The following is an 18,171-nucleotide window of genomic DNA, read 5'->3' as shown; positions in this document are numbered from 1 at the left end:
TCCATCCACGTTGAAGCAAATGGTGGGTATTTGTCTTAAATTTATTTTGAGAGAAGTAATTCCAGTCCAGGGCAGCCTGGGTGGCTTAGTGGTTTAGTGCCATCTTTGGCCCAGGGGGTGATCCTGGAGACCCGGGATCGAGTCCCACATCAGGCTTCCTGCATGGGGCCTGCTTCTCCCTCTGCCTGTGTCTCTGCCTCTCTCTGTGTGTCTCTCATGAATAAATCAATAAAATCTTAAAAAAAAAAAAAAAAGCAATTCCAGTCTAAACATAGTCCCTTTTTGCCATGTCTTTTTGCCATCCTCATGCTACTTGGTACCCACACACTTCCTACATTGCATTATACACAGAACTCGGAAGCCTGAAATCTCTAGAGAAGTGCAGTGTGGCCTCATTCCTGACTTTTTTTTTTCTCATAAGAGCAAGCTCTACAATCTGTGGAATGGAGTTTTCTATCTTATCACAAATAAATGTGAGTATGCAATGCCAGAGTTCACAGCATTCATCAGACTCTTTAAAGAGCTCATGACCCAAGGAAATTAAAAGCTAAGGGCTTTAATACAATTCTTTAAGGCTTTCCATGTAAGTCATTGCACAAATGTGTTAAGCAGGGCCCTTTCTTTCAGGTTTAATCTTCCCAGCTATTCTTCCCTCAGCCACTGGGGCTCTATCCTTAACACTATTTCTTAAAAGCCTTCAATGATGCTCTATTGCTCTGAACTCCTTAGTTTAGCACACAGGACATATGGTGAGCTGATTCATTCCTACCTTTTACTAGCTGCAACCCTTAACTTGCAGTCTTCTCTCGAAGAGAAACCAACCATGTGTCTGTGACTTCGTAGATGGTATTTTCTCTCTCTGCATGCCTTCACCACTAACTCATCTCCAGGGTAGCACAATTCATCAAATTCTTTAGGAAGGATTTCCTCTTCCAAGTCTGCATAAAAGTCCCTTTTTTAAATGTTTCCCGACAATCTTCTGTATATCCCAAACATTGCGCCTCTAACACAGAAAACCTAATGGCGATTTGCTATTTTTTCTGTCCATTATACTCTGAGCTTCTTGAGGAATTAGACCATGTAATATATCACAATTTCTTTCAGGTACATAAACTGACTTTCATAACTTTCATTAAATAAATGAGTAAACTTATTATGAACGATATATTCCATAAGAATTCTGAAGAAGAGGGCTCTGTTTACCAAGGCGATCTCTGACAATTTTGAGAGGCTAGAAAACACATTGCAGGAATTTTTCAATTGTATCTAGTGGCCTTGCCTACTATGAATATGTTCCCAGTCAGAAGCAATCTGGAACAATGGTTTAAACAATGATAATACTGCTATCTGGTAGCTAGCACTTGGCTATATTGCAATAAATATATTTCAGAAGCCAGAAAAACTGAGAATATGTCCTTAATTCTTTATTTTGACAACACTACTTGATTCTTATCTTTCAAGTAGTTTATTCCAAAAGCACCTATACCTGGTAACATTATATTCATCAAAATAAATGTCACTTCCCTATTGCAGGAAGCATTGGCACAATTCTATATAATTCAGGTTGAGTATTCTGTATAATTATTTTCTCCACTATATTCCATTTAACTTCATCAATATTATACTAGGTCTCTGAATTGATAATCTCATCATAGAAAAATAGCATTATTATCTTATATAGAGAACATAGTTCTATTATTTAATGTTTGATGTAAACTGATGCAGCTTGCCTTTCTTAGTTTTTAACTAATATCTGCTCATGTAAATAAGTCCCTGAGAACAAGAATGAATGATGTCCCATTGGTCACTTGATAACTGCTCAGATAAAGAAAAATATTGAAATAATGGCACAGAATTAGTCATATTAACCAGTGGAAACCCTTTACAACTTTGAGGGGAAAAGCAAGCGAATAATCATAATTCTGCTTCAAAGGTATCAAAGAAAGGTTTCAAAGACAGCAAATCAAGTCATGGATATAGAGGCATACATACAATATTTTAACACCCCCTCTTCATCACAAGGATACTTGTGGAAGGTATCTTGAGGAAGAGAAACACAAAATCTTTAGTTGATGAAACCACAGATTCAGATCACAGCCCATATTACTTTACCAATTTTAAAGAATTCAAGAGTTTCTATTTAAGTATTCTATAACATTTCATATGGACTATAAAAATATTTTTTCCTATATTTTTCTCTCTGTGGTATCACTGTTCAGTAGGGTTTGTAGAATTTAAATAAACTGATAAATTTATTTGTGCATGTTAACTAAGTGATTTAAAGGAAATATTCTAACTAATCTTTCTCCTTCTAATTTCCTTCTACCTCTCCTTACCATCTAGCTTACCTCTACTATAAATGTTAGCTTCCCCCAAATTATTAAAAACATGTATCTAGCAGTATCACTCCACCTCTAAAGCTCCTCCCAATGGTTCCTCAACACTTTTAGGATAAAGGTCTAAATTCCTAGCATAAGATAAAAGTGCTTCATGAATCTGACCCTAGTCTACATAATCATCTCACAGCAAACAACTTTCCAATGCACATTCAATCTATTCTCACCAACACTCTCATATCTCTGTGCCTTTGCACTCATCATGCTCATTCTGCTTGGAATAACTTTTCCTCATTCCCTCTGCAGGTAAATTCAAGTTATTTTCAAACCTCATCTCTAGTTTTATCTTTCCAAAGGGAACCTCACCAAGAGTTAGTAGTAATCTCATTCTTCCTTGAGATTAAGCAGTAGTTTTGGAGTGCCTGGGTGTCTCAACATGTTAAGCATCTGACTCTTACCTTCAGCTCAGGTCATGATCTCAGGGTCCTGGGATCGAGCCCCGTGTCAGGTTCCACATTCAGTGCAGAGTCTGCTTGGGAATCTTTCTCTCTCCTCTCTCTGCCCCTCCCCCTGTTCTCTGTGTCATAAGAAATAAATAAATAAATAAATAAATAAATAAATAAATAAATAAACATAAAATCTTTAATGAAAATTGCAGTGAAGTTTTTTCTTGAGAACTATACTAAAACTGCATGGTCTTAGTAGCTAATTTTTTAAACCCATCCTACTTGAAGTTATATTTTTCATTTAGTTAATGTTTAGCATGTTTTAAGCACACAAAGTACAACAGTAATAAAAGTTCTGTGTGTTATTATATGATTTTTTTCTGGAAACATATAGTACGGTAGGATGAACATGGGAATTCAAACAAAATCATAACTATGTCATGATTTTTCAAGCAGGTTTCACTATCATTTACTGATGTATTAATAAGTATTCCATGAATAAAAGGGTTCTTCTTTGGCCACAAACCTTTTTGAGAACTACTAGAACTTAACATACAGATTTTGTAGTAACAAGACTCTTTGCTTATTTGGTCATTGCATGAGTTCAGCTTCGTTTAAAAGAGACTCAGCTAGAGTGGTTTTAACCAATATGTTTTGTAAACATGGAGTCCCATATATAGTGTCTTCAATAGGTCCATAAATCATCAGTGTCTTAAATTTGTTCTAACTTCTTCTCTACTGCTCTCATAATCATCTCCTACTACCAAGATGGCCAGTCAGCCCTCAGCCTCTCATCTGAATGCCAGGCAGGAAAAGGAAATGCCAAAACTTTTTCAGAAACACCAAAAGATTCCCACTGAAGTTTCATTGGCCAGAAGTGACAAGTTATCCTTGCTTAAGGGAGGCTGAAGTAATGACTTTTGGTTGAATCATATTTTTGCAGCTTCTCTTAGAAAAGAATGTAGACATTAGATAAGCAGCTATCAGTGATTTCCATTATCATAAGAGCATTTTTATCCACAAATGTCAAGGAACATGAATATATCATGAAGCAATTTTTAGAACAATGGTAGCATTAAAAACAAACTAGTAACTAAATCTAGGTACCCGTATTCTTCCACACTACCCTCTCTTTTGAACTACCAAATGTAAAATATTATGAAGTAGGATTTATGAATTTCATCATATTTAATCAAAGTAAAATTATTGGAATGAAATATAAATTAAAAGTTTCCTTGTAGGAAAAAGTCTTTATAATAGGAAAAAATGATTATGAATGCAGTTGAAAATGGTTTATGAATCTCATGAAGTACTTTTTAGAAATAATTTCAGCCTTTATGCATAATGCTATAATAAATATACATGATAATGTCACCTCACATTTTATGTATATTTATGACACTGTGTTGTATTTAAATAACCTAAAGTTTAAAATATCTTGTTTGGTTTTTATTTAAAAATTTTAGAAAAAGGGATGCCTGAGCGGCTCAGTAGTTGAGCATCTGCCTTCGGCTCAGGGCGTGGTCCTGGTCCATGGATCAAGTCCTACATCCAGCTCTGCAAGGAGCCTGCTTCTCCTTCTGCCTGTGTCTTTGTCTCTCTCTGTGTTTTCTCATGAATTTAAAAAAAAAAATTAGAAAAAAATTAGCCTAGAATCCTTGCCAAGAGTTGTAATATCATGAGATTTGTTTTACTTGCTCTGTGGAAGTCATAGACTATTCCCCCACTCAACCTTACACACTGGGATCATCCTCCCCCAATTGTGACTACCTACCAATTGTCTTCCTTGTTTCAAAATAGTAGACACTGGTATGCTTTGTTTACCACTGTACCTCCACCACACCACACAGGAGACATTTAATGAATACCAGCTGAATGAACACAATGCTTTTGAATGAATGCATTGTGAGGCTCACACTGGCTTGATACAATTGAACACAACTGATTTCTTCATCATTACCTTTTGATAATGTTGACTCTACTGGGAAAACTAAAAACTTTTGTTTGTTTCAACAAACAAAAAATTCTGATTTAGAGAACTGCCACTGTCAGAACATGGTAGTTATTTAAATTGTATTCGAAAATAAATAAATAAATAAATAAATAAATAAATAAATAAATAGTATTTGATGTTATAAAAAGAAAGCTATTATGTCAATAACTTCATATTAACTGGAAGTAATGATAAAGTTCATAATTTAGCATTACCTAATAAAGCACTAACTAGAGCTTCATTAAATTTTAAGTTTTTTAAACTGTGATTTATTATAATTATTACACTAAATTATTATTTTGCTTATTCACTATTATCAACAGACCAATATTGTGTTACACCAGAAAGCCAGACACATTACCTAATTTACAATTCAGAATCTTTTCATTGCCTTATCTCTTTGCTTTCATCAGCTATCTCTAATGAGCAATCGTAGTCCTTTGTGTTATGCTATTTGTCCATATTCAATGCTAAAGAATAATTATTTTCCCCCTTTTATAGAAGTGTATATATGATAGTACTTTATTTTATTATGATGAATTATTTTAAAAGGTAAATAAAGGTATTCATGATGAGTACAAGCAGGGTGAGCAAACAGAGAACAATGCAAGTGGAAAGAAAATGCTAATTTAGAGAATATTGAGGGCATAAAATAAAGTTGCATTGGATTGGAAAGAGCCTGGGGAAAACTGTTGGGAATGAGTTGCCTCTTTTAATTTTCCAAACAGGGATGGAGTAAAAGTAAGACAATATTCACATGCATACCAAGGAGTGCGATCATTTCTATATCATCCCTTACCTTAAATTGAAAGTCCAAATAGTAACCCTATGATCAGTTCTAGAGAAAACAAGAACAGAGAAGCCAATTTAAAATTGGTCATTTAGGCAAATGTTTTTTCTTAAAACTTTGCAACTACTGATAACTCATATCTTCATTTATTGCATCTCTGTTGAGTATTTAATAACATCTTAATTAATGGATTTTTAAAAGTCTTACATCTAGAGCCATTAAAGTGAAGTTAATGCAAAGCAATGTATCACTGTTTTAAAAATATGTAATTGCGCACTTGAGTTTTATTATGAAATTGTATATCAGCATTATTTTGCCTTTAAGTGTTTTCATTTGTAATTTCAAATCTTTTGTCTCTTTAGGTATATCTTCAGTCCTTATTTACAACCAAAGCATTTTATTAATAATAGTTCTTTTTTTAATTGAGCATGCAATAATCATTTCTCAAATTTTCCTAGAAAACATATTATGCATTAATGCATAAGTCTATTAGGAATACAAATAGTCAAAAAATAGAAAACTTGTAAGTATTTCCATGTAGTAGAAAAAAATGATAAAGTCTCTCAAAGTCCCTGACACATTACTTAATGCTCAGTGACAATTTTAAATTTCAAATTAGTTTGTTGGGCAAATAAATTAACTACATGACATAAAGCAGCCTCTATAATCAGTAGTCAATATATTGTGGCATGTAGCTATATTTATAATTGAAAAAAGAATCAGATATCTTTTTGGAGGCATCTCAGCTTAATCTATCAGATATTTTCTCAGAGCTAACTGCAGTATTGCGGTGGATGGCTATGTATTTGATATAGCTATCTTCTTGCCTCCAAGTAATTCACTTCAGTCTATATTTTGTGTCTAAATTCCCTCAATTCTGTGATTGGAATATATAAGTAATTTTTTAAAGATTTTATTTATTTATTCATGAGAGAGAGACAGAGACACAGGCAGAGGGAGAAGCAGGCTCCATGCAGACAGCCTGATGCGGGACTTGATCCCAAGACTCCAGGATCACACCCTGGGCCGAAGGCAGGCACTAAACCGCTGAGCCACCCAGGGATCCCCTATAAGTAAATACTGATGTTAGATTGACATCAAATCATTCCCTAGGTCAATCAAAGGTACTAACATCTGTGAAGTGATATAGCAGCTCCCCCACTGCAAGATGTAATCAATTAAAAGATCAAAGAATTGAACTTACAGTAAGCAAATTGGTTTCCAGTTTAGTCAAGTCTAGGTAAACTCCTTTATGCAGTAAAACTTCACATACGCTTTGTATTGAAAATTTTAAATGTGAGCTTTCAATAACGAAAGTATTTCATAAATAAAAATATTTTCATACTCTCAGGCTTTGTCTTCCAATAGAATAGGACTCTAGTCACCATGAATGTGCTTGAAGATATAAATAATCTTTGAAAACAACAACAAAAAAGCAAATTTCCCAAGCAATCTACTTCCAGTTTCAAAAAAATGTAGGTTGAAGAATTAACTCCTAGTCAGATAGCTTGGGTTTATTCTGGTGCTACTGTTCACTAGCTGTGTGATGTAGGAAAAACTAATTATTCCTTAGTTTCTTCATATCCAAAAATAAAAATATGCCATCTAAAGTATTATCTAATATTTGGGATGCTTGAGTGGCTCAGTGGTTGAGCATCTGCCTTTGACTCAGGTCATGATCCCAGAGTCCTGGGATCAAGTCCCACATTAGGCTTCCCACAGGCAGCCTGATTCTCCTTCAGCCTATGTCTCTGCATTTCTCTCTCTCTGTCTCTCAGGAATAAATAAATAAAATATTTAAAAAAATAAAATATTATCTAATATTTACCCTACAAACCTAATAGAGCTACTAAAAGACAAAATACATGAAAAGAGTTTAGAAAGAAGTCGGCACAAAGAATGTTGTCATAAATTCTAGATGCTTTTGTTTTTGTTGTTATTATTATTAGCTATAATTTTCAAGTAATAGACTTCAGTTGTTGATGATCAACCAATTAAGCAGTATTTTAGGAGTTCTCCAATTAGAAGTTAATGGATCATCTCTATACTCTTGAAAATTAAATTAGTAAGTAGTTTTTGACTAATGGACTAATGAAGTCCAGTTAGACTCTGGAACTCATACTTCTGTCAAGAGAGAGACCTCAGGAGAGTTGAAAGCACAGGATAATAAGTAGCAAAATGAAATAAAATCTAGTATAGCTGGATTTGAGCATCAAATCTTAATCTTAGGAATAACGTAGAGATGGTTGAGAGTACTGGCTTAAGTAGAGAGTTTGAGGAACTTCTCTCCTTTCTAGGACTTGATATAAATCTTTGAAATTTACCAGAATCCAGTTAGCAACTTTGAAGAAGAGAGTACAAGATAAGTAAGAAAGTTAGAGTTTTCCTATGTGGGAGCAGTACAGGCTGTTCACCACAAAATGGAGAAAGACGACTCCATACCTTAGTGCATGACCTCCTAATCTGGCAGCTCTGCCAACTCACAATCATGGTCCAATTAGAGCCTTAAAAACTGGACAATCTATAACAATTCCTCTTTGGTGAAAGAAGGGCTTATGACATAAATGAAGCAAATTTCCTCCCTTACTCATTCCAGAGAACTACATAGGAACAAATGAATTGCAATACATAATTACTTCCCTCCAAAGCTTGTCATATAATGTAAGGTAATTCAAATTACTACTTCTACATAACAAAATACCTCAAGATTTAGTTGCTTAAAATAATTATTTTTTTTTCATGGATTCTGTGGATGGTGACTGTGGATAGGGTACATTAAATATAGTTTGTTTTTGCTGAAAAGACTAGATGAATGACATTGATCATTGTTCCACAGCCTAGGACTGGCATCAACAATAATATGGTTTATTTACACATATGTATAATAATTCATAATGGCTATTTGCTGGGTCCTCAGCTGAGACTTCCACAGAACCTCTTCATGACGTCTGCACTTCCTCACAATATGACTGCATTAAAGTAATCAAACTTCTTAAATAGCATTTCAGAGCTCCAAAAGCAAATATCATGGTGACCATTTCATCATCTTTTCTAACATAGCCTTTGTAGTCATGATGCAATTGACTCATAAGCCTACCCAGAATTCAAGGGAAGGGGACAAGTGTCAAGGTCACATTGTCAAAGAACATAAAGGATGGGAAATATTAGTGTAGCCATCTTTGTAAAATATAATCTGCCACAAAGACATAACATTACAATGAAAGATTAATAAAAATCATGTTAAAAGCAAACAAATTAATTGTCAAATTTTGGAAATTATACTATGAGCATGAATGAAATTCAGGAATTGCAGATATCAGTGAAAGCAACTCTAGCAACAAATAACCTAATGGAAGGGACTTGCCCTGAATTGGGCTTTGAAAGATATGTAATATATTTTAACAATCCCTCTATACTTCAGGAAAAAAAATATTGATGCCCAGCTGTTCTCCATTTTCCATTTAAAACCAATTATGGTTTGCCAATTTCCTGTTAGAGTTAGTGTTTAAAAGAAGAAAGAAACTTTTATATCATTGGCAATGATAAATGTAAGAGTAAGATCTTCTAAAATAGGCTGAAAATATTAAAACAACTTTTTCTAATAAAGCTAGCACAAAATTTTGCTTAACATACAAAAAGGAACAAAATTTTAAGGAGTCACAAAGTTTCAGGTTAAAGAATGTTGGAAACTATAGATTACCCATTGAAAGAAGATTGAGAAATGAGTTTTGGCATTTTCATGATAAGTATCTTTTGAACAACATTTTTTGATGATCTTTTAAGTAACTTAGAACCTGAGAAATAAAAAATCTTTCTGGCCTACCTCATTCAAAACAAATGGCTCACTTCGTAAAAAATATTTTCTGGATACCAGTTTCTAGATATAGCATTCTTTCTCTGAAAAACTAGAAAAGATTAATTTAGTTTATAATAAAGAAAACTGAAAAAAAAAAGAAAAGAAAACTGTTATCTGAATAGCAATTTTAAATATACTGTGAGGGGGATCCATGGGTGGCTCAGCGGTTTAGTGCCTGCCTTTGGCCCAGGGGCGATCCTGGAGTCCAGGGATTGAGTCCCACATCGGGGTCCCAGCATGGAGCCTGCTTCTCCCTCCTCCTGTGTCTCTGCCTCTCTCTCTCTCTTTCTCTCTCTGTCTATCATAAATAAATAAATAAATCTTTAAAATAAATAAATAAATAAATATACTGTGTGGTGTCCAAGCATATTATGAATTAGTAGTGAGTAGATTAAGTACATTAGTACTAATAAGTTTCAAATATAAAAATAAAACAACTGAAATCATTTCAGATCTTAAGAATGCTTTGCATCATAAATTATTATTTCTTATATTGAATGGTTATGTCTGTTTGCTGAAAACATCCAACAACGTTGAAGCACACTGAACCACAGATAAGATAGCTTAGCCAATAGGCCATTTTTTAAATACTGGTTCTTTAGCTGCTGGGTTTCATCCACCAATATTTGATGCAATTTTTTCTTGACCATTATAATCTTTGTTTATATAGTCAGTCTTGCTTTGCTTTTAACCCTCTTGCTTTTTGTGCAATTTCATTTTGTGCTCTTCCACCAGGCACAGTCCTGTCATAACTTATTCAAATAATAGAACTCCATTTGCTCCCTCTGGACTACCTACATCTGCAAACTATATTTCTCACTAAGCAACCATGTCTTAGTCTCTTCTTTGACTAGCAAATACAACAAAATGTTAAAACACACTGTGACTTTTCTGTTTGTGTTTCAACACTCTGGAAGATCTGTCTTGATTTTTAATGATCCTTATGAAATGTAGTCTATGCTAATTTCACTTAATCATTTTAACACACAATTTTTAATTGAATAGACAGTGAAACACACACACATATATTTATAAAACAATACATAGCAAGAATCATTACTTTGATGGCACATAAAAGCATAGCAGAAATATATGAAATATGTGTTCTAAAACTTCATTAAAAGACTTGTAGTTTCAGCCCTAACATGTAAAGATCTTATACATTTTCCTCTCATCCTGCTAATGAAAACAAGTTGGACAAACTGAAAATTGGTGCCTTCATTTGGATCCATCATAGAATTGAAGTCATAGGGCAAATAGTCACTCCAAAATCTGGAAAAAGAGGTATGTCCAGAAAGTATGACAACCAAGATTTGCTTACCTGGAGCAGAAGCCTATAGAGCCATTAAGTTGAAGAAATGTGTTAATTTTGAGACTGAGAATAGGGCTGTAGTCTTAGAGGAACTCATCCTTTCATAGGCTTCCCCTCCAAGAATCCTACCAGGTGCTCACTGTAATGATCCAAGAAAGTTCCCCTTGTGGCTCTGACAGGGTGAGGAGAACAGTAGCCAATGTGAGACACTCCCAAAGCCTACTTTTCAGGGGAAAAACTTTGTGGGAGCAAAATTTTGAAACCCTATCTAGCTGAGTGAAAGGAATTCCTATCCACAGCAGTCTCTCTGCAGTAGAAGAAAAATTAGTTTCTTGCCTCACTATGGGGAAGAAACTAAATCAACAGGAGACAGAGCTAGAAGGCTATAAATTAGGAATGCTTCAGACAGGCAAGGGAAACATCAAAAAAAAAAAAAAGAAAGAAAGAAAGAAAGCTATAAAATGGAAGAAGGTCAGGAATATTTGTGAAGGACACAGTCCAAGTCAAAGTCCCACTAAAAGACTAAGGCTTAACCAAAATACAATAGAAAAATTTCCCCTCCCCCACACCTTACTACCACAGAAAAAGGGCTCTCATTTATTTATTTATTTTTAAAGATTTTATTTATTTATTCTTGAAAGACACACACACACACACACACACACACACACAGATAGGCAGAGGGAGAAGCAGGCTCCCTATAGGAGCCTGATGTGGGACTCGATTCCGGAATCCTGGGATCACACCCGGAGCCATAGGCAGATGCTCAACCACTGAGCCACCCAGACATCCCAAGGGCTCTCATTTAATAATAATGATTACAACTGAAAAAACTCAGACTCTGAGGGACAATAATGGGGAAGCCTCTAGGACAGGAGAGAAGACAAAAACAAAGTCATTAGAAGAATTTAAAGCCTTTGCACCTATAGCTACAACAAATATTAAACACAGTCCAACTCCAAGATGATGAATAAAAATCCTTGCACTCAAGGCTGATTTCCTTTATTTACTATTACCCAACACAACGTGTATGGCTTGCAACAAAATATTATAAGGTATGCAAAGAGGCAAGAACACCCAGTGGGAAAGGATAACACAATTATCTGAACTAGGCTCACATATGACACACATGTTGGAGGTATCAGAAAAGAAATACAAAATAATTATGATTAATATGTTAAGAGCATGTAATAGAGTTCCCATGATAACCCTCAGGCTCACTGATTTACTAGAAAGACTGCCCAGAAAATGGGAAAGCTATTATATTCACGACTAAGGCTTTTTACAATGAAAGGAGACAGATTAAAATCAGCAACTGAAATGATACATGGGGCAAAATCCAGGAGAAAACAGACATATGTTTCCTGGTATCCTTACCCAGGGAATCACACCGGAATGCACTTAATTTTCCCAGAAATGATGTGTGAGAACACATGATAAATGTTGTCCACCAGGGAATCTTATGTGAGCTTTGATGTCTTGGTTTTTATTGTAGATCAGTCACACAAGCATGCAGCATCTACATGACTCATCTCAGCCACTCAAAATCCCCTCCTCCCAAAATAAACTAATATATATATATGTGTATATATATGTTATATATATACACATATATATGCTAATATAATATAAACTAATATATATCTATATCTATATATAGATATAGATATATATTAGAATAGCTACATTACATAAAGCTAACAATACAAATTGCTGGCAGGAATGCAGAACATCAAAAACTTTCATTCATTGCTGGTGGGAATATAAATGGCACAGCCATTTTGAGAGACAGTTTGGTGATTCCTTCCAAAGCTAAACATTGCCTTACCATGATCCAACAATGGCACTCCTAGGTACCTGCACAACTGAATTGAAAACACATGCCAACATAAAAACCAGCATATAAATGTCTATAGCAGCTTTATTCATTTTCTCCATATACTGGAAGCAACCAATGTCCTTCCATAGGAAAATGAATAAACAAACTATGAGACATTCACACAATGGAATAATACTCAGTGACAAAAAGGAATAAGCTATCCAGCCCCATAAAAAATATAGATGAATTTAAATACATATTTCTAATTGAAAGAAGTCAGTCTGAAAGTGCCATATAGTTCCATCTTTATGACATTCTAAGAAAGATAAACCACGAAGTTGGTAAACAGATCAGTAGTTGCCAGGGTTTTGTGAAAAGAGATATTTTTAGGGTGGTTAAGCTATAATATGATACTGTAATATTGGATACATGACATTCTGCACATGTCCAAACCCATGGTAATTTACACCCATAGAGTGAATCTTAATGAATGCACATTTAAATTTAAAAATCACTTAGGGGTGCCTGGACGGCTCAATAGGTTAATTGTCTGACTTTTGATCTCAGCTCTGGTCTTGATAGCAGGGCTGTGAGTTCAGTGTAAAGCCTACTTAAAAAAATCATTTACAAGGTTGAAAGGATTGTAGAGTGGAATTCAGACTGTGACAAAGGAATTGAACCATATTAAAAATACATTAAATAACCTCATTTGTGTGAGTAAGGAAGAAAGCTTAGCTTCTGAGCTAAGCTACTTTGAAAATGGCTGAGTTTGTATGTTTAAAGCCAAAAGAAACTGAACACAAGCAAGGTACTCTAACTGGCAAAGTCGTTTTCTCTTGGAGGTACAAGTTAACAATTCTGAAATCATTATACAGGTATAATGGAATTGACAAATAAATAAATTGATGGGTGATGGTGAGATCCAGGTTCATCACATATGGAATGGAATATTATGGTCAAGCCAAAAGAAGGGTAGAAAGATCCATGTAGTACTAGATTACAGTTAGACACATCAATACTAGTACATGTTTAGCCTAACAGAGAAAAAGATGAATACATTTAGAAATATTTGTAGATATGAGTCTATACACAGGCTACTATATGCACATACACATCTTTGTTCTGTCCTCTGAGAGGGCCTAGAATCAAGGACAGCCCAGTAGAAATGAACACACTCAGAGCCCAGATCTAGATTCCTTTTTTTCCTCAGGATTTTATTTATTCATTCATGAAAGACACACAGAGAGAGGCAGGCATAGGCAGAAGGAGAAGCAGGCTCCCTGCGAGAAGCCCAATATGGGACTCAATCCAAGGACCCCGGGATCATGCCCTGAGCCGAAGGCAGACGCTCAACCACTAAGCAACCCAGGCGTCCCGATTTTGATTTCTAATACCATTCACCAATCAAACGAAATAGGGCTTCTTAGATAAATGTCTTATTCTTAAGCTGGGACAGGAAATATACCAGATAAGGCTAAAGCATCTTACAGCGCCAGAAAGTAAGGAAATGCTAAAATAATAATAATAATAATGATAATTATTATTATTCCAACAATGGAATTTGTTGAATTATGAATAATTATGAATTATGAATAATAATAATAATGATAATTATTATTATTCCAACAATGGAATTTGTCAAAGAGACATGGAAGACAACCAAAAGAGCTCCCAAAGGCCAAAGCTTAAATAATTTGAGCAAGAAAATAAAAATACAGTAGTATTAAATTATAATCCAAAATATAGAATAAATATCCATGAGTCTGTACTGATATAGATAGGTAGATAGATAGATGGATAGATAGATATGTACATAAATGGGTAAGAGAGAAATTTCCCATTCAGAAGATACCCAATACATAAATTATTTATGTAGCTACTCTGCCCTGAAGGAGGTAAGCACAATTCCACACTTCTTAAGCATGGGCTACACATGGTGGCTTACTTACAAAGAATAGTATAGAAAGAGAAAGAAAAGTGAGTAACTTTAAAATGGCTAACCATGACAAACACTACCTCAGTCAAGTGATCAAGGCCAATATCAACAGAGATAAGTCTTATTGATATAATGAACCTTTGATGCCATATGATGAGAATAACTTCATCTCTGTGGTCTTCCTCCCCACACCATGTTACTTCGGTCTAATCATGAGATAAGACTTCAATAAACCCACACTGAAGGGCATTTTTTAAAAGACTGATTTATTCATGAAAGACAGAGAGAGAGAGACAGAGAGACAGAGAGAGAGGCAAAGACACAGGCAGAAGGGGAGGCAGGCTCCTCACAGGGAGCCTGATACAGGACTTGATCCCAGATCCCAGGATCATGCCCTGAACCTAAGGCAGATGCTCAACTGCTGAGCCACCTAGGCGTCCCTGAAGGACATTTTATAAAATGGCTCACCAGAAGTTTTCAAAAATGCTTCAGATCATCAAAAACACAGGAAGTCTGAGAAACTGTCACAGCCTAGAGGATCTAAAAGTATAAGATGACTAAGTGTATTATGATAGCCTGAATGACATTCTGGAACAGCAAAACAGCATTATGGAAACACTAAGAAAATCTGATTTAAAAATGTACTTTAAAGTAACACATTTATTAGTTTTAAGAAATGTATCAGAATCCAGATGGGGCACCTGGGTGGCTCAGTGGTTGCCCATCTGCCTTTGGCTCAGGTTATGATCCCAGGGTCCTGGGATTGAGTCCTGCATTGGGCTTCCAGCATGGAGCCTGCTTCTTCCTCTGCTTATGTCTCTGTCTCCCTCTGTTTGTTTCTATGAATAAATAAATAAAATCTGTAAAAATAAAATAAAAAATAAAATTATCCAGAAAAAAGTTATTTTTAAAAACCATTACAATCATAAATTGATTATACTCTCTAGGGGGAAAAGATAGATAAATAAATAAATAAATAAATAAATAAATAAGTTTTAAAGATTTTTCTTTTTAGCTAAAGAGGTTCCTAAGTATAATCAGTGTTTACATTTCATCAATAGTCAAAGACCTATGACATGAGTTAAATTACTGAAGAAAATATGGAGTTTTACTACTTAATATTATCTATATACAAGCACAGGAAAATATAAAAATATACATTTTGGCAGTAAATGTATTTGGTCTCTGACCTATTGATGAAATGTACACCCTGTGTATTTTACACTCTGTATGATGATTTGACATTAAAAAAAACATATTAGCCTCTTCCAATTACTTCCCAATTAAAATGAGGCCAAATTTAAAATGGTTATAATTTAAAGTTGTTAAGTGGGTGGTATTTGCTGTTGAAACCTCTGGATTTGAATGCTGGCCCCGTTAGTTAAATTTCAAATTACTTTTCTGTTAGTTTCCTCACTCATACAATAGAGATGTTAACAATTATGGTAGTATACTTCTATATATATATAATTTTTTGGACTATATACATGTCTATAGTTGACTCAGGGGCACTGATTCCCTGCACAATCAAAAATCCAAACTTTAACTCCCCAAAAACTTCAATATTAATGTCCTATTGTCTCCCAGAAGCCCTACCAATAACAAAAACAGTCAATTAACACATATTTTATATGTTACATACATTATATACTGGATTTCTACAATAAAGTAAGAAAGAGAAAAGAAAATGTTAAGAAAATAATAAGAGGAAATACACTTACAATACTATATTTATCAAAAAAAATCTGCATATAAGTAGATCCACGCAGTTCAAACCCTTGTTGAAGGGTCAACTGTACTATAATACCTTGTGTATGTACTTGAAAGACTTCTGTTCAGGAAAAATAAGGAGTTACATTCAAAAATTTAAAAAACAGGGTATATGGGGAAAAAAAGTTTAGGGACCCTTCTCAAAATATATACAATTTAGTTACAAGAGCACTATCAACACTTCAAATCAGCATTGGAGGGATACTTTGGACGAGTGAAGTAAGAGGTCAACACACCTGGAGGTAGCCTCAACTGATACTAAAAATGTACCCACAAGGGACACCTGGGTGGCCAGTCGACTAAGTGTCTGACTCTTCATTTCACTCAAGTCATGCTCCCGGTTGTGAGAGTGAGCCCCCAAAATAGAAACAAGATACTATGCATCAACTTCCCAGTACTAGAGTTATCATTCCCTCAATTGCCAATCTCATGAAAACTAACACCTACAGGTACTTCAGTATGGAGTGTTTTATCTTTAGTTTTGGGGATACTGAGGAATTCCAAATGTTCCCAGGGAAGAGAATAAAACTTCCTAAAAAGAAAAAAGGAAAATATCTATGTTTCAATCAATTAGGAGGTATATCAATACTATAAAAATTAGGACAACCATTTCTGCACACACCTGCTGACTCCCAGCTGCGTAGACAGCCACGCAAGTTGCAGGGCTGCAAATAACTTGTTTGTACAGGTTGTGTGAGGAAAGAAACTATGAAACATTATTTTTTTTACTATGAAACATTATTAATATTTCAAATTAATTACAGAAGGGGAATTTTCATATCTATGACCAGATCTATGTGGATGGAGATTACATATTGGGATCCTAACTGTATTTTTAAAAACTATTGTTGGGCAGCCCGGGTGGCTCAGCGGTTTAGCACCTGCCTTCATCCCAGGGCGTGATCCTGGAGACCCGGGATCGAGTTCCACGTCAGGCTCCCTGCATGGAGCCTGCTTCTCCCTCTGCCTGTGTCTCTGCCTCTCTCTCTTCTCTGTGTGTCTCTCATGAATAAATAAATAAAATCTTAAAAAAATAAAAACTTGTCAGTGGTTTCATCTTTCAATTTCATTATATCTTAAATGTACATAATATGTTAGTGCAATAATGCAATTTATATATTATTTGTGCATAAATATATAATGATGCTTTCTTTTCAGCTCTTGATCAACAGCTAAATACTAAACTAGTCAGTTTATAATAGTACAAAGATTAGAAGGTAATTTGTGCCTCAGAGTATTAGCTATATTTGGTTTTTTAATCTAAACCAGATTTAGATTAAACTATATAAAATGCTGATTTGATTATAGATTATGTTCTTAGAAATCTTCTTAGACCACTAAGGACATTTTGGAATAAATATGTATCCAGAAAATTTTGTGCACTATTATGAGCAAAGTTTACCTATTTTCTCTTTAATATCTTTCCATTCTTGTGGAGTTTATGCAGTGATCATATTTGAAATGAAAAATTATGCCAAGCAAAACTAAGCTACTTAAATAAAGATATCAACCTCTCCTCTACACACTAATTTCTGATTCCTCCTTTAAATGATAGTAAATGAATGTGTAGTACAGAAATTATATACCAATCATGGAATCCTATAATTGTACTGATTACCTTTGATTTAATTAACAGATAGGAGTTCTCCAAGGAGCTCTTATTTTGAGAGCTAAAAAAAGCTGAATTGTCCCCCCTACCTACTCACACACATTTTTAGCAGTTTTTAATTTAGAGTAATAGATACTTTAATGAGTTTTGAAAGATTAATTCTTCCCTTAATTATGTCACCTGTATATTTTGAATCAACATGGGAAATGCCAGTGTTCGTAGATAACCAACAGATGTCTCACCTACCACTCCATACTTATTTGAGTAGAACCCTTTCTTCTCTTAGACAAAAAAAAATTAACAC

Source organism: Canis lupus, chromosome 32, assembly GCF_003254725.2.
Source record: "Canis lupus dingo isolate Sandy chromosome 32, ASM325472v2, whole genome shotgun sequence".
Taxonomy (NCBI): Eukaryota; Metazoa; Chordata; class Mammalia; order Carnivora; family Canidae; genus Canis; species Canis lupus.
Note: the sequence above shows the minus strand (reverse complement) of the source record.